This window comes from Neomonachus schauinslandi, chromosome 4 (assembly GCF_002201575.2).
Source record: "Neomonachus schauinslandi chromosome 4, ASM220157v2, whole genome shotgun sequence".
NCBI lineage: Eukaryota > Metazoa > Chordata > Mammalia > Carnivora > Phocidae > Neomonachus > Neomonachus schauinslandi.
Window position 1 is genome coordinate 7,455,158 of NC_058406.1, and position 26,445 is coordinate 7,481,602.

Consider the following 26,445-nt stretch of genomic DNA (forward strand, 5'->3'; position numbering starts at 1 on the left):
CCCCCTCCCCCCCCCCCCCCCCCCCCCCCCCCCCCCCCCCCGCCCCTAAACAAAACTCCTTTTCCTTCAGGAGCTGGAATGTCAGCTTCAGAATTTGAGGTTGTGAGCTTTAAGTCATCTGTGGCTGGAAATAGAAGACGGAGTGGTTTGGTGGTGTTTCCTCTGTCTGCTCCCTGGCATCCCACCACAGAGGTGCTTGCGGGACCGTGTCCCAGGCCTGCACCCTTGGCACTGGGGCAGAATGAGCCTGAAGCTCTCCATTCGCAGGCATCTGTTCAGAGGCAGCCTCAGGGCTGGCCCCTGCGATGGAGTTGGTGAGGGGCATTGTGCATTTGCTGGCGGCATTGTGCTCGCCCCCCATCCATAGGTGGTTATTACAATTTGGAGTGTGTTGGCCGGCCTCTCCACTCCGCAACCATCATGCCATAAAAGAGTTTTTCCTTGAAATATGTGTACCTATGGGGAGTAATTAATCATAAAAGCTTGGGGATTTCAGCTCTCTCATCAAAGCATCGAAGCCGGGGAAAGCTGAGCCTAAAAGCTGTGCTGATTACCCGGGGTAACCTGAGACAAAATCTATGGTTGCCGAGAGATCCTCTGCCCCAGTATATTGTGCGGTATTATAACTGCCTGATCTTCTCTTCCACTGACAATGACCAGTTATTCCTCATTTTCTCTCAAACGCAGCTGGGTTAGAATTTCATTTGCAGAAGGTATTTAGAGCAATTTAGAGACAAATGTCTCTGGTGTTTGCTCGGCACTTCCCCACCGCAGGCTTTGCTGAGCAGTTTTAGTATCAGGAGCTCCATCTAATCTGTTTAATTTTAATAAATCCCTGACTGGGAGAGGGAGAGGAAAAAGAGAGAGAGAGAGAAACTCTGGACCAAATAATACTTCTTTTGAGTTAGTTGGCTAATAATTACTGTGGAGAGGAAACTGTTTTGTGCAATTATTATTTGTTGCTCCTTTAAATATAACGCAAAACAAAACCAGTCGATTAGTTAATCCATCGGAGAGTGTTTGCCCTGCACATACCCCGTTCTGGGCCCCAGGGACTCAGCAGAGAAGAGGGCAGACAGCATCCCTGCCCTCACTGGGCTGACATTCTAAGGGGGAAAGGCAGACAGTTAACCAATGAGAAAACGAGATCCATTGTATGTCGAGTGACAAGCGCCATGGAGAAAAATAATGCCGGGCGCCCGGGGTTGAGGAGCACCAGCGCTGGCGTGGGAACGGCTTGCACACCTAGATAGGGCGACCGGAGCACGCCTCTCTGAGAGGGAGATGAGTATTTGTCAGTGTGGAGTGGGCACAGTTCCTCCTTGACCCCTAATGTGGATGAGAGTTTTTAGAATTTCAGGCAGCAGGAACCTGGAGAGGCCTCCTACCCTTCTTCCTCTAAAGAGAGCCACAGGAGTCTACCCTGAGCCTCAGTCCAGAATCACTGGCCGTAATCACCCATCTCCATTATCCTGTAAAACGCTGCTTCAGTCAGTAATTATCTGTTTCCGAGTTGAGTCCCAATAGGGTAAGTTCTGGCAGGACCTTTTCTGGGCAGAGGATTCCATGGTTTGATTGGCGTCTGGGGAAGAAGCGCCCCTTCGTGGATTTACATTTCACTTTTTAAATTTCCGGTTGTTCCTTGGGTCAGGTGTACATGGTCCGCGGAGCTTGGCACCGGCTCCGATGGGGTGAGGGAGGAGGGGATTTTGCGAAGGAGCCGGTCTTCCCTGTCCCTGACTGTACTTGGGAAGGAAAGAGAGTTGGCAGGCTGGTCTGTGGGGGTGGGGAGGGTGTCCTGAGGGGAGGGACCAAGGTTCTGGCATCCTCCGCACGCCTCCCCCCAGCAGGACTCGTTGCAGGGGTGGGTTTGGAGCGCTGGCTTTGGGCGAGCTTGCAGCTACTGTAGTCTTGGCTTTTCCTAGCAAATGTCACTTCAGGGAATTGCAGTGGAGCACTGCCTTGAATTATAATCTTGACTTTCTTTTTTTTAATAAACATCTCTTTCCTGAAAAGGCAAATCCAATTTTGTTTTTCTTTTAATATTATTTAATATTTAATATAGAAATTGAGGTCCCTGTAGTGCATGTCAGTTCAGTGGAAAATGAGGGTTACTTTAGGCACATCAGCTGAGTTTGTTTTAATGTGAAACCACAGCCCGGAGCAGGGCTACAGCCTGCCTCCGTTACTGACACGTTAAATGTTGTGCTCTCTGATTCGGGGCACCGAGGGGACCGGAGGCAGGCTAGTGGGGAGTGGATGGGATGGACATGCAAGAGCTTTGGTTTGCAAAGGTCTTCTGTGTTTGTGGTTTTCTTGTTTTTGTTTTTTGTGTTTTGAGTTCTCTTTTGGATGCTTTAAAGTCTGAATATGAAGTCATTAATGAGAAACATGAAGTTATTGGAATCATTTATCATTTTCCTTGAAGTTTGTACTGCCATTTTATGTAATTTATGACATTTCTTTCTTTTATCGGGAATTTTTTGGATGGAAGAGAAAAGCAGCTGTTCACCTTTGGAGTATTAGAATAAACGTTTTTGTTTTCCTTCCAACTATTTGATTCTGCAGATGGCACATCAGCTGCGTAGTCAGCCGCACATGAGCATCACTGGACTATGTGTGGGGTTTAAGCCCTCCTGGAACTGGACTGCATAGGTTCTCACCAGGCAGGCATCGTGTCTGGGCTTTAAGTGGGCTGCAGTCCAGGAGGTTAGAGTAGCTTAAAAACAGCAACAGAATCGGTCCAGAAAGTTAGAGGCTTGGACAGCGTTGTCAATAGGCTTATGTTTATTTGTCACCCTATCCAACCACAAAGTGTAGGAGGCAGGCTGCTTCCAAACATGTTGGCAGGGTGAGTGTAAGGTGGGTAAAAGTGATGCCTCTTCTTTGGGGGGTGGGGTAGGTGAGGTGGGGGGAAGATAGCGTTGTCTGTTAGCTTACTCCTAATCTATCTGTTGCAAAGCAGGCTTCTAGAAAAACGATGAGCATCACACACTTCTCTGTATAATCCTGCATAATGGGGCCTGGGTGGTGTTGGCTGAGACTTTTGCTTATTGTGCCTTTCTCAAGTGTGTAAGTAAAGGGCTGCGTTCTCGCTCATCTAATAAATAGTCCGGGGGGGAAAGGAAAACTAAACAAATGAGACACACCACCATCCTTTCTCATTCTAAAAGGTGAAACAAGATCTTATCTTTCTTCTGTTCCTGGAAGCGGAACCCCCGGTAGCAAAGCCGCCTTCTTGCTGGAAATGAACTTGAGGAAGAAACCTGATGGTCTCAACCTTGGTAGTGGGGTAGAGGTGAAGGGCTGCTCTCGCTGGAGTATTTCAAGGGGGAGTAAATTCTTATGCAGATTTCAATTTAACTCTCTTTTATTACTTTTCTTTTTTATCATTTACGTCCATTTCATGAGGTAGTTTGCATGTCCTTGAATGGAATCTCGTTACCATGAAAGCTTTTTTAGCATTGATTTCATAACAGTCTTAATTTAATAGCTCCGTCATTACTGAGAAGCTCTGGGAGTGGGGCCCTGGCTTTCCAGGTCACTGACCTTTTAATTACAAACCTTGTTCTGATGGCCAGGTTATCGACTGGACAGCTCCCAGCTTGTGCCCCCAGGATGAGAACGAAAATAACTGTGTTTCCTCCCCCATCTCCAGGAAAAAAAAAAATTGTAACCTCATATGTTTCTAAAATTAATTTTCTCCTTCAGCTTTACTTTATAATTAATTCTTTAATGTGTCTTAGTGAAGCCAGAAGTATTTTTATAACGCTGTTTTTTTCTAGAGCTTGGGTCCAGCAGAGAGCTTGGAGGGGGCAGGGAAGGGAGACCCCATGCTTGGCTGTGGCCCATTTCCTCACCCTCAGAAACTGCTGTGGCTGAGCTGGAAGGAAGGGTACTGGCTCTGGAGGGGCTGTCTGGCCCCTCTGATTTCTTTGTTAATGAGACGTGGATTGTGGCATCGAGATTTAGATTCATTCCTGTATTTGCTGGAATAATTGTGCCTTCTCTGTCATGGATGTTTTATTTTATTTCTTTATTTTTTTAAAGTAATCTCTACACCCAATGTGGGGCTTGAACCCACGACTCCGAGATCAAGAGTCACACACTCCACCGACTGAGCCCGCTGGGTCTCCCCTAACATGGACGTTTTAAAAAGATGCTCCCCGTCTGGGCAAAGATGGGGGGTGGGTGATTTTTCTTTTTCTTTTTCTTTTTTTTTTTTTTTAAAGATTTTATTTTTTGACAGAGCGAGACAACGAGAGAGGGAACACAAGCAGGGGCAGTGGTCTCTAGAGGGAGAAGCAGGCCTCCCACGGAGCAGGGAGCCCGATGCGGGGCTCGATCCCAGGACCCTGGGATCATGACCTGAGCCGAAGGCAGACGCTTAACGACTGAGCCACCCAGGCGCCTCTGATTTTTCTTACTGTCTTACCTCTCTGTGAGTCTTAGATGACTGGAAGAAACAAAATACCCGACCTGAGGAGTTCTGCTCAGTCATGAGGTTGAACTGAATTAGGTGGTCTAGGTTCTCTTTCACCGATGATGAAGAGGGAAAGAAAAAGGAGAGGACAGTGGCTGGTAAGTAGGGTGGCCACTGGTTCCGGTTTGCCCCACACTGTCCTGGCTTTAACACTGGAATTCCTATGTCCTAGAATTCCTGTGTCCCTTAGGTCTGGGCAAACAGGTCACCCCAGCAAGGCAAGCCATACCCCAGAGTATGAGCTATCCAGAGAGACAAAATGGGTGTGTTTTTGGAAGCTCAGGAAGAAGTTCACCAGCAGTCAGTCCCTGAGAGTCCCGCCTGCAGTCCAGTGGCATTTCCTCAAACACTGCCTGCCGTCAGTCCCGCAGACCCCGCCCTGCTGTGGGTCCCGTGCAGAGAGCCTCGGGGCTGGGGCCGTGCCCTGAAGGTGAGTGAGGAGCTGCCGGTGGCGGAGCAGACAGGACTGTGTGTGGCAGCCTCGGGCTCGTTCCTGAGGATGATTGAGCACCTCCATCCATCTGTTGTGAACGGACCATCTTCCTTCCCTGCCAGTCTTGCATCTGCATATCCGTCACCTGCTGTTCTGGACCAGCCTATTCATCACACTGATGGTGTTCCCCCCATCAATTTTCCTGCTCCCCTTGTTATGCAAACTTGTCTTGAACTCCAGAGATTTTTTCAGCATCTAGGATGAGAGCTGCAGCAGCTGGGCCGGCTGAAGGCCGTGGAAATGGGGACGCCATGGCCTCCTCGTTCAGAGGGGGAGCTGGTGGCACTTGCTTCCCCAAGAAGGCTGAGTCACATGGGTTCCTGCACTTCACCCTACCACGGGGGGGCGTGGCCCAGAGGAGCTTGGGGCGGGGCGGGGGTGGGGGGGACAAAGCTGTTTTGGATTTACCCAGTTGCTTTGAGGTTTTTCCTGAAAGTGAAGAGTGATTCCTCTTTTCTTTACCTTGTGTGCCTATGACAACGCTACAAAGAAAAGCACAGTGACGTCTTCATGTACGGTAGTAGTATTTTTGAAGTTTTTTTTTTTCTTTCTTTTTTAAAAAAATTTTTTGGAAAGGTAAGCTGTGTATGTGGCTTCAAAAATTCAAACCATAAAGAACGATATACAGTGAAAAATTAGTCTTCCTTTCGTCTCTTATTCCTGTCGCCTCCATTCTCTTTTCCAGAGGATGCTTCTGTTTATTCACAGTTTCTTAGGTATCATTCCCAAGATCATCTATCCATATAAAAGCATGTTAATATTTATTACTCCTCCCAGAGAAGGACAAACACTTCTTAAATGCAGTAGTGGTGTATTTTACACTTCACCTTTACACTTGACATTACATTTGGGCATTCATTCCACATCAGCACCTACAGATTGGATTCATTCTTCTCAGTGGCTGTGTAGTACTCCAGGATGAGCGTGTATCAGAATTTTTTTTAACCAGTCCCAAATTAGTGGACATTTAGATTGGTTCCTGCCTTCTGAGGTTTCAAACGACGCCCCAGTGAATATTCTTTTGCAGACATTGTTGGTGCTGTGTTGGTTTGGCACTATGCTAAAGTAAAAGCGTTTTGCATATGTGAGTAGGCTAGGGTATGTTTTTTCTTAAAATTTTGTGAGACTTTGAATATAAATAATATAGAAAGAATATAAAACTTTTCTAATATAAACGTGACTGCAGGTAAGAAGAAATTAATAAGAGAAAAAAGGCTGCGGGACGACTGGGTGGCTCAGATGGTTAAGCATCTCCTTTCGGCTCAGGTCATGATCCCGGGGTCCTGGGATCGAGTCCCACATCGTGCTCCCTGCTCAGTGGGGAGCCTGCTTCTCCCTCTGCCTCTGCCTCTCTCTCTCTCTCTCTCCTTGTCTCTCATGAATAAATAAATAAAATCTTAAAAAAAAAAAAAGAAAAAAGGCTGCATAACAAATTGTCACTAACGCTTAGCACAGATTTGGATTCTGAGGGGACATTCTGGTCATTGGTTACAGGAAAAATGCTTTCTAAAAGAATCCTTTTTCAGCTCATTTTTGAAGGGATATGGGCTCATAAGTTTAATTTTTGATGCAAAAAAGCATTCAAATAAATGGAAATCTTCAGAAACTTGGTCGCAATCTGTTCCAAATGAAACACATGGCTTAGTTTTCTTCTGTCGTTATTGGACATTTTATGGGTCCTCGGCCATTGGTTAGGTGGTCGGTCTTTATTCACACAACACCTGTTGTGTGCAGAGTCTTATCACGTTAGGCACTTCCTGAGAGAAAAATGAAGCACCTGTCTTTCACAATGCAAGAGGCTCATTAGAAGGAGGCAGGGATGGGGGCGCAGTGCCTTTGAGCAGTGTCTACGCATACCCACAAAGGGCGGCAGTGTCTCAGTTAGAAGTTGGCCCTGTCCGACCAGGAGAGACTGGAGTATAAAGCTCACTGGGCTGTGAGTCCCTCGAGGGCAGCGACTGTGCCTCGCTCTTCCCAGCTTCCTCCATACCCAGCAGAGCCAGCCCCAGTGAGAAGCTACTGAAGGAGGGCCTGGGCAAACTAGAAATAGAAGGTGCTTACCAGGATGAGTTGCAGAAGAGTTCGGTTTTTCTTGAGTCAACACTGCACATATCTATTCATCTCTGGCACACACGTAAGGTAGTTTCAGAACTGCTAGCCGGTACGCCATCACCAGCTAGAGTACAGTGTTGTATGCAGTTCTTTGTGTCTTTAGCCTTACAGTAGCCAGTGAAAATGCTCCTTTCCAGTTACTTAGGTCAGCAGAGCTCCTTCTTAACATAGATGAGGGAGGCAGTGGGTGTAGATGGTCAGAGAAGAGTGGGGAAGACAGTGTTAGGGAGGGAGGCTCATGTGGAGGCTCCCGTGCCGTTATTAGCTGGATTGGCCCGTGGGCTCTGTAGAAAAGAGAAATGAGGTTGGTGAGATGGGCAGCGAGGAAGGAGCCAGCCTTAGGACTTAATGTTATAAATCATGGTTGACAGCATTATTTGAATCAGTTGAAACTCTGTCACAATGCTATCGAGGAAGTTAACTCTGGGCTCTGTATTTAAACTGAATAGGCCTGGCAGTGGTAGAACCAGCCACAAAGAAAGGCACTGCCAAGTCCAATGTCAAGTGGGGAGGATCTGGACTGGGAAGGTGGGCAGCAAAGATGGAAATAAAAATGCCAGCATAGGGGCGCCTGGGTGGCTCAGTCAGTTAAGCGTCTGCCTTTGGCTCAGGTCATGATCTTAGGGTCCTGGGATCAAGCCCTGGGTCGGCCTCTCTGCTCAGTGGGGAGTCTGCTTCTCCCTCTGCAGCACCTCCCCCGCTCATGCTCTCTCAAATAAATGAAATCTTTTTAAAAAAATGCCAGCATATTTATGTAGAAATTTTATGGTTTACAAAACACAGATTAATTTCTTCTTCACTATGGTCTTTTAGTAGGCAAGTTAATGAACATTTGTTGAATGAGTGAATACGTGATTTAGCGAATCTCTCATTTTATAGATGAGGACACAGAGGCTCAGAAAGATTAAGTAGTGCAAATATGTGGCAGAAGTAGACGTAGGACCAAGTCTTCTGACTAGAGTTCTTTGAACTTTACCACATGCTTTCTGGGAAGGAAGGACAGAGCCACAGACGTTGTAGGAAAAAGAGTAAGCCATTCTCAGGAGGAGATTGGGTGTGTGAGGTGAAGGAGACAGGACTGAAGGTGACTCTTAGGGTGGGGTTTTGGTATGTTAAGCAGCTTTATAGAGGTGTAACTGACATACAATAAACTATATATATTTTAATTGTGCAACATTTAAAATTTTGACATGTGTATACCTGTGAAGCCATCACTGTAGTCAAAATAGTGAGCCCTCTGATCACCCCCAAATGTTTCCTCCTGCCTTCTTCCTCCTGCCACACTCTGGTTCCCATGCAAGCACCAGTCTGCTTTCTTTCATACAGATTAATTTGCATTTTCCAGAATTTTATATAAATGGGATCGTACAGTGTGTATACGTTTTGGTCTGGCTTTTTTCACACAGCATAAATATTCTGAGAGTTGTCTACGTTGTTACGTGTATTAGCGGTTCATTCCTTTTTATTGCTGAATAGTATTCCATTGTTTGGATATAATACAACTTGTTTATCCATTCACCTGTTGATGATTATTTGAGTTTCTAGTTTTTAGCTATTAAAAATAAAGCTGCTATGAATATTTGTGTATAAATCTTTGTAGGGACATATAATTCTTTTTTTTTTTTTTTTTTAAAGATTTTTATTTATTTATTTGAGACAGAATGAGAGAGAGAGAGCACATGAGAGGGGGGAGGGTCAGAGGGAGAAGCAGGCTCCCTGCCGAGCAGGGAGCCTGATGCGGGACTCGATCCAGGGACTCTAGGATCATGACCTGAGCCGAAGGCAGTCGCTAACCAACTGAGCCACCCAGGCGCCCGGGACATATAATTCTTTTTCTCTTGAGCAGGTACTGAGGGGTAGAATGTCCGGATCATGTGGTAGGTGTATGTTCAACTCTTGAACAAATTTCCAAACTGTTTTCGAAAGTGGTTGTGTCATTTTATGTTCTCCCCAGTCATGTAGGAGTGTGTAGGTTTGGAGCCTGGAGAAGAGCAAGATGCAGGTGTCATATTTATAATGTCTTTCCAGTAGTAAAACCACGTGGCTTTGGCAGCATTGTTAAGAGACTAAATAACAGGTCACGTTTGGAGTACTCCAGCGTGGGAGGTAATAGTGCACAGACTGTCTGGGTTGAAATGCTAGCGTCACCACTTTCTAGCTGTGTGGCCCTGGATAAAATACTTAGCCTCACTGTGCTGTGGTTTATCTATCTGTAAAATGGGGTTAATGGTAGCATTTACTACAAGAGATTCTTGTAAGGATTAAATGAAAGTAAGGTGAAAAGCTCTTAGCAGAGTGCCTGGCACTGAAAATAAGGGCTTAGCTCACAGTGACCATGATAAAACAGAGTATATCTTCTTAGAACGTGTACTCTTAATGGGCTGTAGTCAGTTTGCTGTAATGTTATGTTAAAAAGACAGATGTAGGCGCCTGGGTGGCTCAGTTGGTTGAGCGACTGCCTTCGGCTCAGGTCATGATCCTGCAGTCCCTGGATCGAGTCCCGCATCGGGCTCCCTGCTCGGCGAGGAGCCTGCTTCTCCCTCTAACCCTCCCCCCTCTCATGTACTTTCTCGCTCTCTCAAATAAATAAATAAATCTTTAAAAAAAAAAAAAGATGTGGCTCAGTCGTTAAGCGTCTGCCTTCGGCTCAGGTCATGATCCCAGGGTCCTGGGATCGAGTCCCACATCGGGCTCCCTGCTCAGCGGGAAGCCTGCTTCTCCCTCTCCCACTCCCCCGCTTGTGCTCCTGCTCTTGCTCTCTCTCTCTCTGTCAAATATATAAAATCTTAAAAAAAAAAAAAAGACAGATGTGTTGGTATCATAAAAATTCACGTCACGAGAACCCCTAGGAATTTTGAGCAGAGAGGGATTTAATACAGGCAGTTAGGGGCTTGCTCACTGTAGAAGGGGCCAGAGGAGTGGAATCAAGTCCAGGCCTCCAGGAATGACTTTCAGAGCATGGAAGGAGTGACTTGCCAGGGGTGCCGCTCCGCCCTCCAGTCCAGTCAGGAAAGCGGGGAATTGGGAGGCTGCCACCGGAACGTTCGAGGTCAAGAGCACACCCTCGTAGCTGTGACTCAGGATCAGGAAGTTGCCGCTGCCACCACTGCTGTGTGTTCTACATCCGTAAAAACAGTGACAGGACATTGGCATATGAACTTGGCTTCTACCTCTGTAAAACTGTCCCTTGACCCCCGTGAAGCGAGGGCTAGAGATTGGGCACTGCGATAGGGAACCTAGGTATTTCCGGTCTCTGGCTTGCTGATTGGCCCATGTTCACCACAATCAAAAGCAGCGGGTATAGATCTTTTACCTCGTTTCCACTTTTCAGATCACCTGTGCGTGCTCCTAACTCCCATCCAGAACTCTCGCTGCCGAGGAGTCTGGGAAGGGTAACTTTTAGCATCCGGCTTCTCTAACAGAGGAAGGCACACTAGGAAGAGGTGGGAATGGACGCTGAGTGCCATCGGAGGAGCCCGTAGAAGAAAAAAGATCCACACATACAACATATTTGCCCCCAAACAGCGTCTAAGCACCTCTTTATCACAAGCCTCTTTCTTACTGAAGGCTTAACTTGGGATTTTTCAAGCCATTTAGATAAACGGTCCACAAAATGAGGGAGGCATTCATTTGGCTCCAAAACACGCTAATAAAAAAAGTCCGCCAAAAGAGAGTTCATGTTTTCAGTCTTTAAGCAGGTGGCAGTGGTTTAGTTGTAAATCTAAAGTATTTCATTCAACGAAGAGCAAATTGTATGTATATGTGAAGGGGGGATATTGTTTTTAGTCAACTATTTTTGTTGTTTTTGAGAAGAGCTGGACCTTTGATTGTTAACAAAAGCTGTGTGGTAATGTATCTTCAGTTTGTCCAAGAGATAAACATTGATGTGTTCTTTATCGGCACTGGCTTTCTGAGCTGGTTGTAAGAATACTTGTCAGTCCTTTCTGGCTCACTTAGGGATGGGAGTCGTAATGAGATTTAGCTGCTAAGGGTGGGCAAGCGAGTTTTCACCAAAGGGACTACATGATATGTGGGTTTGTCTGGAAAATGTTGGAAGTAGGGACTTCCGAAACTTAACCTAAGATATGACGTTAGGCAATCTCTGCTTTACAATATTTTATGTTGATTGGACTATAGTTAGAAAAATTTTAAAGTAACTTTGAATAGTATTCATTCATGTACCAATCCATTATTATATTAATATTTTTGAGCTTCTCCTGCTATGTGTGTGTGTGTGCATGAGTGTCTGTATTTGCAAAGCATAAGTTAGTGTGCTTTTATTTTAAACTTACTTTTTGTTGTAGGCTTGCTAGTTGGTCAGTCGACAGCTTTATCTTCTTTCCGTTTGTGATAGTAAGTAGAGGTCACTCCTAACGGTCCTCAGGCAGTGGCATGATGGGGCAAGCAGGCTCCTCTTTAAATTGAACAACTCGACTACTTTTTCCCTTCCAACTTTCCACAGGCCTGCGTCTGGTTTCTAAACCATCCGGTAGGAGCTAGTCTTCTCAGATGTCGCTCCTTTCATCAGAAGACTTGTGAATGCTCCAGTCTCTTACTGTTAATTATTCTTTTTAGTTTTAAAGCCCTTTCGAGAAATCCTTCTGTAATTAGATTGTTGAGGAGATTGTCTGTAGTAAGACGGTGGTCTTTAAATTTTGTGTAGATTTTCAGTTTGTTAAATGATCGCAAAGGCTTTCATTCATAAAGTTGAAGTTTACCTTATCATGGCATTTCAGGGGAAGAAATCATGACTCTCTGTGATAAATTAAATATCACAACCACACAAATGTCATCTTGTCAATGAAATCTAAAAGTGCAGACGAACGGGACTCTCGTCCACTCTGTTTTTGGCTTCAAGCTGGATCTGTACTCTCAGCTGACAAGAAAAATATTTTACCACTGACAGGGGTAAACCTATGAAGCTAAAGAACAAAGCCATACCCTCTCCTGCTTTGCGAGTCACAAACAGAATTGTCAATTAAATTATTCTAATTGCAAAATTTGGGGTCTTGGCCGAAAGAACACAGGTTGAGTTTGAAGAAGAGGCTGTTAGAAAAATCGGTTTAACTTACAAACGGAGCTAATTTGTACAGAATGTAATTGAAAGAGAATAAATACGGAGATTCATGATGACCTCTTTTGAGTCCAATTCTGATATTTACTTACATTTTTTTTAGTCAGAGCCTCTCCGTGAAGCAGTACCGAAAAGAGCAGACTAAGTACTAAAATAGAACAGAAAATAGTGCCGTTGTGTGCAAGACCTGAATACCTGATTTTGAAAGGTTTTTACCATTCATTCATGCATTCATCCAGCAAGTATTTATTGAGCATATTTTTTTACAAGGCACTGTGCTGGCCCTAGGACCAAGAATATCAGGGCTAATAAAATGCAGCATTCTGGGCCGGGGGAGGGGGGTACAGAAATGCGAAATGTGCAGAATTGTCGCAGTTAAGCAAAGGTGCTCTGATAGAGGGTATTGGGAGGGTGGAGGCAGGAGGGTGGGGAGGTTTGCTTTGGGAGGGTTACTGAAACCGGGATGCAAAGAACAAGAGTGTTGGCCGAGCAACAGCCATCTCAAAGACTCCAAGGCAGAAAACGAGCCTGATTTGATCCAAGAACCCATAGTAGTCATGAGTGAAAAGGAGAGTGACGTCTTACCAGCTTCCATCTAGAGATGCCATTGAAAATAAAAGTTCCGTTGGAGTTTCATATCCCTCAGTCTGTAATTTTTCATATCATCAGTGACCAAGTTCATCCCTGTGCGCCAGGCATTTCTAGCGTGAGGTCTGCTGAACCACTATGCTAAGTGCACGAAGTGGGAACACAAAGGGCCCATGCCATTGGAGAACTTGGTGCTGAGACCGTAGACACTATTAGTGATACAGATACTGTGACTCATAAGCAAAGCCCAGGGTGATTTGATACAGACCATATGATTGCCACTAGCCTATGTAGATTGCTTTCCATTTAAAAAAGCGTTCTCACATATTTACTCATTTAATCTTCATGGTAACCCAAATAAGTTCCTCAAAAAAAGTGCATGTGAGCATGAGGGCTTTGGGCAGCCCACTGAGTCTGAGGAACAGGTGTCTGTCATCACTGAGCCGTTGAATTTCAATGCACCGTCTGCTCGTGCGGACTGGGGCGCTCTCCTTGAAGAGTCCCGTTACTAGAAATGAAATCCGGAGTGACCACAGAGGTTATTTATTTCATGCGTGCCTTTTCACATACATTCCTATGATCAGGAATAGAAGATGAAGGTAATTTTAGTTTTATTTAGTCGTGGAGATTTTCTTGCTGCCTTCTGTGAGGGCTCTTGCCCAGAGAGCTCATTCTTGTGTTCGAGGAGAGGAAGGTTCGGTTTGAGAGGATGGCTGTGTTCGTAAATGCTGTTGACTTTGTTGTTCTGTGTGGAGGCTTTTATCAGGACAATAAAGGGTAAATAGGGTGATCTCTGCTCCACTGGAGAGGTCGAATGGTTACATTACACAATCTTCTAGAGCATCTTGCAGCAAATACATGGGTTATATTAAAAATTGCAATCATATCATTTTTTATAGTAAATTGCTGACCTTATGCAGTAGAATCAGCTTTATTGAATTTCGCCAAAAATGCGTTTATAATTCTGCCATACACACATGATATTCATGTCCTTGCTGTCCATGTGGAAATGTCCCTTTTTATGATGTTAAACAAATTAAATCGACTTTCTCCTGAGCTGCTGTGCCTCACCTTTAAGATCCACTCTCAGGAGTTGAACCTCCACGGAGCAGAGCTCACCTCCATCAGCTCGGATGTCATTGCATTACACAGAACACTGGAGTCTGGTGCCCTAGGAAGCCTTGCCCCAGCGACACAGATCTGGCTTTGAGATTATTTTGAGGTGGTTCCAGGACCATTATTGTATATCGCGTGTACAGCTGAACGCTAACAAGGCCTTACCATAATTACTCTGTTTGTTTTGAGGAAATGGTAGGTATTTGTTTAAAAGCATTTCATGATGAACTGAGAGTAGTACACACAGTATGGTTTGTTCTCAGCTATTCGCTGGTGAATATTCATCGCAAAAGTTTAATCTTAGATCAGTTCTTTAATTCTCTGTAGCTCTGCTCCCTTTCCACCCAGGGATGGATCCGGGATGCAAACTAGTTTTCATATCAGTCTAACAACAAACACAGTCAGGAAGTTATAATGCATATTTAGGTGAAACAAGCATTTTTAAATTATCTGCTTCTTAGAATCATTGTTCTGAGTTTGTTTCTCCTTTATGTGGACTGTTAGGTATATGTCTATATATGTGTTTGTATGAATTGCTAGTTCCCAGTTTTATACACAGAGACAGTATAATACAGTGGGAAAATCCATCCATCCATTCTCTAATTTATTAAATGCCCATTTCCTCTGTGGCCAACGTTTGTGCTAAGCACTGAAAATATAAAAATAAGATTTAATATTAGTGGTCTAGTGAGGTTCCATGATATGTAAACAGGTGTCGTATGGGTGATAACACATTACAGGGGCTATAATAGGTGTTTGTATAGGCGCCCAGGGGAGGGGGTGATCAGTTCTGTGGTGGGGGGAGGAGGATTAGAGTGGAAGGGTTAGAAAAGGCGTCGTTATAGGGGAGGTTACCCCTATAGATGTTCCCAAGAGGATTTGTTGTCTTTAGGGTTTGGGGAGCAGTGCTGACTTTAATCTATGCAAGGATGGGATGGGAACATTGTCTCTGAGACCAGGAATGGCCTGGAGGTTCAGGAAACAGGCTGGAAAGTTGGAGAGGTAGGCAGGGGTCAGACCTCACGTGTGTTAACTCAAGGGTTTGGGTTTTATTATGTGGACAGTGGGGAAGCTATGAAGAGTTTTATGTCGAATCATATATCCTGTTTGTGCTTGAGAAAGCTCTTTCTGAAGGCAGGGTGGGCAGCTGGGAGTTCACTGAGTAATTCAGGTGAGAAATGATGGATGAACAAGGGCAGTTGTTGTGGGGTTGGAGAGGATGGATTAGGGACGGTGTGGAAGTAGAGTCTGCAGGAGTTGGTGGCTGAGTGATGCGAGGAGTGAAGGCGAGAGAGGTGTCTGCGCTCACTGTCAAGGTTTTTGGCCTGGGGACCTGGGTGGAGGAGAACGGATAGAGTGGAGAGAGTGCGGGGCCGGGAGTCAGACAACATGGGGTCCAGAGGAGGCCCCCGTGTGATTAGTGCTCACACTGTGGCTGCACCACGGTGTGTCACCATCAGACACCAGTGGCGTGGTGTGGGTCTCCTGGCTTTCATGTTGCTTCCACGGGTGACTGTCAGGCGTGCTCTCTGTGCGGAGAGACATGGGTGAGTGGTTTCACTGAAATTTGAGGCTTTCTGAAGACAGAGAAGATGGCATTTGTAAAGCAAGTGGTATTTTATCTGGAAATGGTTTCTCTGTGAGAAGGTGATCACTGCTTCCTGGTGAAGCCTGCCTCTCCTTTCCAAGAAGAGGGTTCCACGGAAATGGACCAGGATCATGGTGAGTTGCCACTGGAAACGCTTCTTCCAGAAAGCTCCTCTCTCCCCCTGCCATCTGCCCTGAGTTTGACCGTTTATTTTATTTATTTATTTGGTCCATTTATGTTTGTATGTATTTCCACTGATCCACTCCTTACGGCCAGTAGGCTCTGCTGATGTGGTCTCCATGGGTGTCAGGGCCTCCCTGCACAGTGTACGACCTGATGGTTACAGCGACCTGACCCTGCATGTGCCTTGGTTTTCTGGTAGCACATGGCCTTCTCAGTACCTTAACTCTTGTGAATCGATGTGTCAGAGGGGTAGAAAGTGTGTGGTGCTAAAGCAGAAAGCCTAAGGCAGCAGCTCCAGCAGGAGTGAGAGTGAAAGAGACCTAGTTAGTGCTGTTAGTGATGGATGACTCCCCGGGAGGTCGCAGAGCTCAGGGCAGGTCCCCTGGAGGAGGGAAGGGGAAGAGCATTTCACTTCCTGAGACTCCTCCTCTGGTGCTGGTCCAGCTCCACCCCAGGCCCAGACACTCAGCCTCGGACTGCCCTGCAGCTCCGTCCGGACCCATTCCTGGGGCAGAATGCACTTGTTCTGGTGGTGGATTATGATCTGCAGTTTTAGAAAGCATATAGGTTGCACACCTTTTAAAACAATGTATATGTGAAAGCAAGTTTCTTCCCTGTAGGCATCTTGCTCAGTTGGCTTTTGTCCAGCCTTTTCATGGAAAACAGCCTCCTTATTTGATTTGGGGCTGCTTTAAAGCTGGACATCTCCAGAAATCACTCCTCTGGTCCCCTCATTAGAGTTACCCACAGGATGGCTCCCTGCCCCCCCCCCCCCCCCCCCTTTCTGGTCTCTCACTGACCATTTCTGTCTGGGATGGTCACTGCTGTAGTCCACTTTGGTGGCTTTTGCCTCTTCCTTCTGCCTTTTTTTAGATTAAGATTTTTAAACGTTATATTAAAAAGAGATTGTTAATTAATGGTTTGGATGTGCGGTATTGCTTTCCATTTACCTCTGGTAACTTTTCAAGACATTGACCTAAAGAGCCTTTCTCCTTCCTCCCTCCCTGTGTACATGGTGGGGCGGGGGGAGAAGGGAGGATGGGGAAAATTATGGAGAAAAACATGTTAAAGATGACTTCCAGTGTAAAACGAGAGGGAAAAATCAATGTTTGAGGAAACCCAAAAAAAGCACCTCTCATTATAGTAATTAAATGGCAGCATTTAACCTATCAGAATGTTCTGCATGCGTGAGAGACAAGCTGAGGAGCTGTGGGTTTGAAATTACAGCTCTAATCCTCAGGGAAGAGAATAGTTAAATAATTTGTTTTTGAGGTGCGGGAGCAGAGCCGGGGAGGTTGTGAGTGTGCGTGTGCATGTGTGCGCGTGTGCGTGCGTGCCCCCGTGAGGGTGAGGGGCCGCGCTGCCTGTGTTTGCAGAGAATACCCTGGAGGTCGGTATTTATCAGCACCTGTGTGCTGTCAAGAAGAACACAAGCTGCTGTTGCCCGTTCGTTGGGTTTCCAGAAGAGTCCGGGTCTCACCTGTGGCCAGGCGTTGCATCATAACCGTAGGGCTTGCTTCACTCTGGCCCCTCTGGGACACACAGGAATAGACTGGAGAGGAGGCCGGGTGACACAGACAGAGAAAGAGAGACACAGGAATTAGGGAAGGAAGAAAGCGGAATAATTTTAAAGAATGTGCATGGCACAGACTCTCAGGACAAAGCATTCCGACTTACAGGGCTGGCGCTCGCAGGCCAGCCTGGACACTCCACAGAGCACGGGGCAAAAGGGAGAGGGGCCACCTTCTCTGTACGGCCTCCTCTGCCAGGGCTCCTCCCGTGCCACCGTGCAGTGTTGGGATTTCTGTGAACGACGGGGATTGGCCGTGTGTCCTGTCTGCCCCGTCAGCGCATGACCTTTGTCTCTCTGTGCCCCTGGCTGGAGTTTGTGACATTGGTAATGCTCTGGCCCTCTGGAAGCTGCTCCGTTTCTCCCTAGATATTCCCAGAGCTTGGCAGCTACAGTCTGAATTCCACAGGATAGGCTGACACATGGCAAAGGGGAGCCATGCACATCTGTCCCTGTGCCCCTCGTTAGGGGATGAGCTCTTCAGTGACTTGGGGTGGGGGTGTTGGTACACCGTGTTCCTTTTAGGCTCACAGTCCCCACCGGTCTCTGTGAGAGCATGAAGGGTTTCTATTAGACTAATAAGGAGCCCTGGGGACACTGGTTACAGTGTGATAATCGTCCCCTTGGAGGACCTGAGGCAGTCTGTGTGCGCTGACCTCATCCTGGGGGAGAGCTGATGAAACCCGGGCTGCTGCGGTGCCTGCCGTGGAGGGGGAGGGGACAAGGTTGCCGGGTGTTTCTTCTCCTGCTTCATTATTATCAGTCTTGCTTGTCTTTGGGGCATTTCATCAAAACTTCTTCAGTTTTGCTTAAGAATTTTCAAGAGCTGATGAACCTAATGGAAAATTTTCTGTAGTAACTCAGTATAGCCACTCACTTCACAAATACCAGCTGATTAATCCTCAGAGCGCCCTGGGGACAATGGAGGGGTTCATAAGGGCAGTGACATTTTTTAATTTCCATTTTATTTTATTTTATTTTTTTGAAGTTCTTTTTTTTTTTTTTAACATTTTTATTTATTTGACAGAGAGACACAGCAAGAGAGGGAACACAAGCAGGGGGAGTGGGAGAGGGAGAAGCAGGCTTCCCGCTGAGCAGGGAGCTGGATGCGGGGCTCGATCCCAGGACCCTGGGATCATGACCTGAGCCGAAGGCAGACGCTTAACGACTGAGCCACCCAGGCGCCCCTAATTTCCATTTTATAGACTGAGAGACTGAGGCACCTGGAAGAATCTGTGACTTGGGTCCGAGGGGGGCCACAGATCTAGAAGCTGAGATTAGAGCTCCCTGCCTTTTGGCTTCTGTTGGAACTGTTGGGTTCCACCTTAGAGGCATTTAGAAAATCACCTGGGTTTTCTTCTCCTCTCATCCTTCCCCCTGATTCCCACTTGATGCTATGTCTGGGACCTAAGTTCGTGTTCATGAATACAGATCCCCGTCATCAGTTGTAATTGCTGCCTGGTATTCTGCTGAGAGCCTATACGTCGTTTCTTTTAGCCAGTCCCCTAGATGGACATCTAGATTGTTTTTGTTTGTTACCATTATAGCAGATCTTTTTTAATATCCTTGAGAAATAGGCATTTTCCTCCTTCTGTGATTACCTTTTTAGAGTAAAAACCTTAGAGTGGAACTCCAGGTTAGGGAAATGGGCCTGTTTTTGTCTCCTTGTGCATTGCCGGGCTGCGCTTTGACAGCCTGTGCTGGCTCCCACATCAGCAGCTGCCATTGGGGCACTTGAGCCCGGGCGTGAGCTCCATGTTGTCAGGTGGGTCGTCTTCTCGTGTCTTCTTTTGGTCAAGCCTAGAAGCCGCCACCCAGACACACACACACCTCAACAGCAAAGAAACATTCACCTACTCCTTTTCTTTTATGGATTTAGTTTTCTTGTATGGAATTTGATTTGTTTTTAGTAGAGTAACAGGGGATATAACTTTTTTTTCCTAGTGACCAACTCGATTGTTCCAGCACCATTTTTCAAATGATTTCTTTTCCCCACTTACGTCACATGCCACCGTTATCCTATATGAAAGTCTTAAATATGCTGATGTGTGATCAAGGACCTTCTGTTCTTGTTCTTGGATATATGTGTTGCTTGTTGTATCTTGATTGTAGATTTGTTACATTTTTTTATCCGTGTAGCGTAAGTTGTACTCTTCCTTTGTCCTTTTAAAGAATATTCCTGGCTTTTCCGGCCCTTGTGTACTTCTTTTTTTTTTTTTAAGATTTTATTTATTTATTTGACAGAGAGCACAAGCAGGGGGAGTGGCAGGCAGAGGGAAGGGGAGAAGCAGGCTCCCCGTTGAGCAGAGAGGCCGATGTGGGGCTCGATCCCAGGACCCTGGGATCATGACCTGAGCCGAAGGCAGACGCTTAACCGACCGAGCCACCCAGGCGCCCTGTGGCCCTTGTGTACTTCTAAGCTCATGTCAGAATCACCATATCACGTTTCCTCCTCTCCTCCTTCGTCCTACCCCTCCCCTTCCCATGCCAATCAAAAATTAAATCCTTTTGGAATTTGGATTATTACATCCAACGTAGAAATGGCTTTGGAGAGAATTGGCACCTTTGCGATATGCAGTTTTCCACTCATGAATGTGGTGTTATCTTTCAAGTAAAGTACGTTCCTCACTGATGAACTTTGACACTGTTTTACCCTTATAGGGCCTTTATTTTTATTATATTTTCTAATCTTTGCCGATATTTAGGAAAGCTATGGATTTTTATGTTTTAAAAATTATCTTACTGTATTCTTTTTAATAGTCCTAATTGTTCTTATTGGTTTTCTTAGTAATACAGTATGTGAAAATAACATTTTCCCTTTCCAGTGTTATATGACTTTGTTATTATTTTGGCTGGGCCTTCCAGAACAGGATTAATTAAATACATATGCTCCAGGAAGTAAAATGCTTCTCTTCAAAGCATCAGTTTAGAAATGAAGGGCATAGGAATATGAAAGAAATAATAATGATCCCTAACTTTTTACCTATGTTGGCCAATATGTATTCTTGGGCCAAAAACGTTTGACATGCTCATAACAACTTTGTATTAGACTAGAAAGTCAACGTTATTTCCATTTTTTTCAGGTGGAAAAGCTGAAAGACAGTGGACATGGTTTCCAAAGTCACTTGGCCAATAGATCAGTGACTAGACTCCAGAGTTGCGGCTCTCTGTGTGAGACAGAGCCAGCGCCTCGGAGAGGGAGGTGGAGGGGCTGGTGGCTAATAGAGCTGCTACTACCTCCCAGCACCGCCAGCCCTTCCTACAAACAGTGTAAAGTCGGGGGTGGAAAGGGCAAGTTTTTGGCTTAAAGAGTACGTAAGACGAGAATACCGTGGGGCATCAAAGGTGACCTCTCCTGTCTCAAGGACACGTGCACTAATGGCAGCTTCTGTGTCATCAGGCTCAGCCCGAGACAGATTATGGCAATGGATGGAACACGGAGTCCTTTTATTAACGTGGGCCTGGGTAGCCGCCAGGTAGGGCACTTGGGCTGCCATTGTCACCAGATTCTGGTCCCTCTGTGCATTGTCACCGGATGGTAAGATTCAAACTCTGCTTTTAGCTGTCTCTTCCTTGCATGGAAACTTTGGGTATTTCTTCATTTTTTTTTTTTTTTTTTGAAGATTTATTCATTGAGAGAGAGAGTGTGCACGCCTGTGTGGCCTCATCTGTGGGAGGGGCAGATGGAGAGGGAGAGAGAGAATCCTAAGCAGACTCCCCACTGAGCGCCAAGCCTGACTTGGGGTTTGATCTCACAACCCCGAGATCACGACCTGAGTGGAAACCAAGAGTCAGAGGCCCAATCAACTTCGCCACCCAAGTGCCTCTGTAGTCTTCATTTCTTTCTTTTTTTTTTTTTTTAAAGATTTTATTTATTTATTTATTTGAGAGAGAGAGAGAGAGAGAAACAGCATGAGAGGGGATAGGGTCAGAGGGAGAAGCAGGCTCCCCGCTGAGCGGGGAGCCCGATGTGGGACTCCATCCCAGGACTCCGGGATCATGACCTGAGCCGAAGGCAGTCGCTTAACCGACTGAGCCACCCAGGCGCCCTGTAGTTCTTCATTTCTTATAGGATCAAATCCTGTCTCTGTATACTCTTTCCAACCTGGGGTGTTCTTTTTTGTTGTTGTTGCCATCTTTTTATTTTGAATAATTTCAGAACTACTGAAGAAATGAATGGTGCACTGAACAGGTACCTTTTATCCAGTTTCTCAGTTGTTAACATTTTGCCACATTTGCTTTCTCTCTCTCTCTCTCTTTCTACACACATACTTTTTTTTCTGTTTTAAAAGTAAGTTGCAGGGGCACCTGGGTGGCTCAGATGGTTAAGCGTCTGCCTTCAGCTCCGGTCATGATCTCCAGGTCCTGGGATCGAGCCTTGCGTCGGGCTCCCTGCTCAGCGAGCGGGGAGCCTGCTTCTCCTTCTCCTTCTGCCGCTCCCCCTGCTTGCGCTCTGTCTTTCTCTCTCTCAAATGAATAAATAAAAAATCTTTATTTCTTTTATTATTGTTTTTTTACACGTCAGACGGGTAATGTGCTGAGGTTGTAACAAGGTTTGAGGGAGGCACGTCACACAACAGCGTGAACACCCGATCATCACGCTTATGAACTACAAAAGGATCTAAAAAAATCTTTAAAAAAAAAAAAAAAGTAAGTTGTAGATACCATGACACTTCAACCCCAATTACACCAGTATGTCTCCTAAAAGAGGGCATTCTCTCACATAACCACACCTAAGAGATTAACACTAATTCCGGAAAATCATCTCACGTGTAGTCCATACGTAAATTTTCCCAGTCCCCAAATTTATTCTGTACCCTGTAATCGGGCTCATGCGGGCATTTTACTGCTGTGTCTCTTCATCAGGAAGACATCTTGCCTTTTCTTGTTTTACTTGTCATTGACTATTTTGAAAAGGTCAGTCAGGTCAGTTTTATAGAATATCATACATACCAGATTTGTCTCATTGTTTCCCCTTGATAAGATTGAAATTAAACATTTTTGGCAAGGATACTCAATAAGCAATATCATGTCCTTGTTATTGCATCACATCAGAAGGTGAGAAATGTCAGATTCTTCCTAATGGTGGTGTTAAGTTGATCACTTGGTTCGTCAGGTAGCTACCAGATTTCTCCACTGTAAAATTCTCCTTTGTAACGAATAAGTCATCTGAGAAGTGCTTCTTTGAGAGCATGTTCTCTTATTGCTCAACAACCTTTCATTCAGTGGTTTTAGCGACCATTGGAGATCCTTGCTCGAATCAGCTGTTTCTTTGGGATTTTAAAAATAGCGATTTCCTAATTTTATTATTTTATATACATTTATTGCCTAGTATTTTTCTATAAAAAAGAACTTTCTCACCTTCCCTCTTCTGTCTCTCTCTCTTGCTCTCTCTTTTGAGTATCACCATATACTCTTTAGTTCAGAATAGTCCATTATTACCATATTTCATTTTAATGCTCACATTGTTCCAAGTTAGATGAGTGGGCACCTGTTCAGGTTAGCTCCTGGGTCCCTTGCTTTTTGGCACAAATGTCTCAGGTGCACCTTTTACTGTCTGTGACTTAAGCCAGGCATTAGACATTTTCCTCAAGTGTTGTTCAGTAGGAATGTTACTTAGAAGCTGGGATCTGGACACTGGTTTTACACACAGTCTGTCTCTCTCTCTCTCTCTCTCACACACACACACACACACACACAGTTTTATTCGTTTTTATTCACATGATACATATGTATATACATGTACACACAATTCAAACTGAATATTACAGGATTTTCCTTTCATCTCTTACTTTGCATTTATATCTTTTCTTACAGTGAAAAACTGGATTCTTAAGAAGTTTGCTATGGTTATCATTTATTGTTTCTCATATAGAAAAATGGTTTTTAAGTTAGTTTGTAACTTATTATTGTCAACATTTCTCTTCCTGAGGAGCTTAAGAAAGCTTGAGCTATCTTTCCAGTTCTCTGTCCTTAGATCAAGTTAGAAGTTTTCAAAGTTTTAGGTCTGTAGAGCCCTGGGGCCCCCCAAAACCCTTTCAGGGAGTCAGGTCAAAATGATCTTCATAGCCAGCAGTGAGACATTATTTACCTCCTTCACTGGGTTGGCTTCTGCGGTGACAGTGCAGAAGCAGTGCTGGGTAAACTGCTGGCTTCTCGCTGTAGCTTTTACTGCTATTCACTTGCGGTTTAAAAAAAAAAAGCCATTTCGTTGAAGACTGTCCTTGATGAAAGAGTAAAAATGATTAATTTTATTAAATCTTGCCACTTGGGTATGCATCTTTGTAATATTCATGTGACGAAATAGGAAATAGGCATAAAGTACTTCTGCGAAAGCAGCAGAGTGGTTGCCTAAGGAGAAGTTCTTGTGTGATTGTTTGAGTTATGAGCTGAACTAGCTGCTTTTTTTCTTGGATATCACTTTTACTTGAGGGAATGACAGAGAAACTGTGATAAAGTCAGACTTCAATATTTGGAAGACATTTTCTCAAAAAAAGAATAAAGTGAGCCTGTTGTTTTGCGGAAAACATACTGACAGTATTTGTTGTCGGTAATAAAAGTTGAACTTTCAAATGAAATTAGAATTTTGGAAAAACATGTATCCACCACTGTAAACTAGGCAGTTTCCCCATAGTTAATGAATTCTGAGGAGATCATGGTGATCTAATGAGTGTGCTGTTTTTTTTTTTTTTTTTTTAAAGATTTTATTTATTTATTTGAGACAGAGAGGATGAGAGACAGAGAGCATGAGAGGGAGGAGGGTCAGAGGGAGAAGCAGACTCCCCGCCGAGCAGGGAGCCCGATGCAGGACTCGATCCCGGGACTCCAGGATCATGACCTGAGCCGAAGGCAGTCGCTTAACCAACTGAGCCACCCAGGCGCCCGAGTGTGCTGTTTTGATAGTGTATAAAAAGTATGTCAATGTTTGGAAGCTGTGCATACCTTAGTGAACCAGTATTTCCTAAATGATCAATGCATGATTTTATAAAATTACACATGAGTAAATTGTCCATTCAAAGTGCAAGATAGACCAATGAATTTTAATGGAACAGGATATGAGAGTTTATTGATAGGATTTCACATTGCAACGAATCCTTAAGAAACTGCCACTTGTGGAGTTTTGGGTGTAGTATCACAGAAGAATATCCATAGTTATCTGAGAAAGCTATTAAAAGACTCCTCTCAGGGCCCCTGAGTGGCTCAGTAGGTTAATTCTCTGCCTTTGGCTCAGGTCATGATCTCGGGGTCCTGGGATCGAGCCCTGTATCGGGCTCCCTGCTCAGCGGGGAGTCTGCTTCTCCCTCTCCCCATGCTTCTGCCCCTGACCCGTGCTCACACTCTCTCTCTCTCAAATAAAAAATAAAATCTTTAAAAAAAAATAAGAGACTCCTCTCTTTTTGCAATATATATTTGTACTAGTCTGTATTTTCATTTGCTTTAACCAACCCCACATAGCACAACAGATGGAATACAGAAGCAGATATGAGAATCCAGTTGTCTTCTATTAAGCCAGACATAAAAGATTTGCACAAAAGTTAACTTGTGCTATCCTTCTCACTAATTATTTTTTGTTCTGGAAACTAGTTATTTCTTTTTTTTAAAGATGATTTATTTGAGAGAGTGCGATTGTGCGTGCAAGTGGGGGGAGGGGCAGAGGGAGAAAATCTTCAAGCAGACTCCCCGCTGAGCATGGAGCCTCACACAGGGCTCAGTCTCATGACCCATGAGATCATGACCTGAGCCGAAACCAAGACTTGGACTGACTGAGCCATCCAGGAGCCCCTAGTTAGGTTTTTTTTTTTTTTAAATAAAAATGTTATTCATATTAACATATAATAAGTTTATTGCTATTATTTTTAAGTGAATTATTTTTAAATTTCTCAGTTTTGATATCTTTTTAAAGATTTTTTATTTTTAAGTAATCTCTACACCCAGTGCAGGGCTCGAACTCACAGCCCCAAGATCAAGAGTCGCATGCTCTTCTGATTGAGCCAGCCAGGCGCCCCTTTTGATTTTTTAATTGAAGAATAATTGACATACAATATTGTATTAGTTTCAGGTGTACAAAATAGTGACTCAGTATTTATATACATTATGAAATGGTGCCAGGATAAGGCTGGTTACCATCTGTCACCATACAAAGTTGTTATAGTATTATTCACTATATTCCCTATGCTGTACATTATATCCCTGTGTCTTATTTATTTTATAATTAGGAAGGTTGTACATCTTAATACCCTTCACTGATTTTGTTCATCTCCCCCCCTTCTCTCTAGCTGCCATCAGTTCTCTGTCTCTGTGAGTCTTGCTTTATTTTTTAGATTCCATGTATAAGTGAAATCATACAGTATTTGTCTTTGTCTGATTTATTTCACTTAGCCTAACATCCTCTAGGTTCATCCATGTTATCGTAAATGGCAAGATTTCATTCATTTTTTTTTAATGGCTGAGTAATATTCTATTGTTTATATAGCAGATTTTCTTTATTCATCTATTGGTAGACACTCAGCTTGCTTCAGATCTTGGCTATTGTAGATAATGCTGTGATGAACGTAGGAGTGTATATATCTTTTTGAATTAGAGTTTTCATTTTCTTTGGAAAAACACCTAGGGGCACCTGAGTGGCTCAGTTGGTTAAGCAACTGCCTTCGGCTCAGGTCATGATCCTGGAGTCCCTGGATCGAGTCCCGCATCGGGCTCCCTGCTCGGCAGGGAGCCTGCTTCTCCCTCTGACCCTCCCCCCTCTCATGTGCTGTCTCTCTGATTCTGTCTCAAATAAATAAATAAAATCTTTAAAAAAAAAAAAAAAGCACCTAGAAGTGGAATTGCTAGATTGTAGGATAGTTTATTTTTAATGTTTTGAGGAATCTCTATACTGTTTTCCATAGTGGTTGCACCAATTTACATTCCCACCAACAGTGCAGGAAGGTTCCATTTTCTCTGTATCTTTGCCAACACTAGTTCTTTCCTTCTGACAGGTGTGAGGTGATATTTCATTGTGGTTTTGATTTGCATTTCCCTGAGGGTTAGTGATGTTGAGCATCTTTTTTATGTGCCCGTTGGCCATCTGTATGTTTTGTTTGGAAAAACCTCTATTTTTAGGTCATCTGCCCATTTTTTAATTGGATTGTTTGTTTTTTTGATATTGAGTTATATAAATTCTTTATATGTTTTAGATGTTAACCACTTATTGGATATATCATCTGCAAATATCTTCTCCCATTCAGTAGGTTGTCTT

The 26,445-nt window shown here is 44.5% G+C and overlaps 1 protein-coding gene and 1 non-coding gene across 2 annotated transcripts in view; one reads left to right on the plus strand and one right to left on the minus strand.

Annotated features, from left to right (window-relative positions):
• PEX14 (peroxisomal biogenesis factor 14) overlaps positions 1 to 26,445 on the plus strand; it is a 139,431-nt gene that overhangs the window by 52,595 nt on the left and 60,391 nt on the right. The window lies entirely within an intron of this gene.
• LOC123324785 lies at positions 21,727 to 21,828 on the minus strand. The gene has a single exon (XR_006540050.1). It is a non-coding gene; the product is annotated as a small nucleolar RNA U13 (small nucleolar RNA).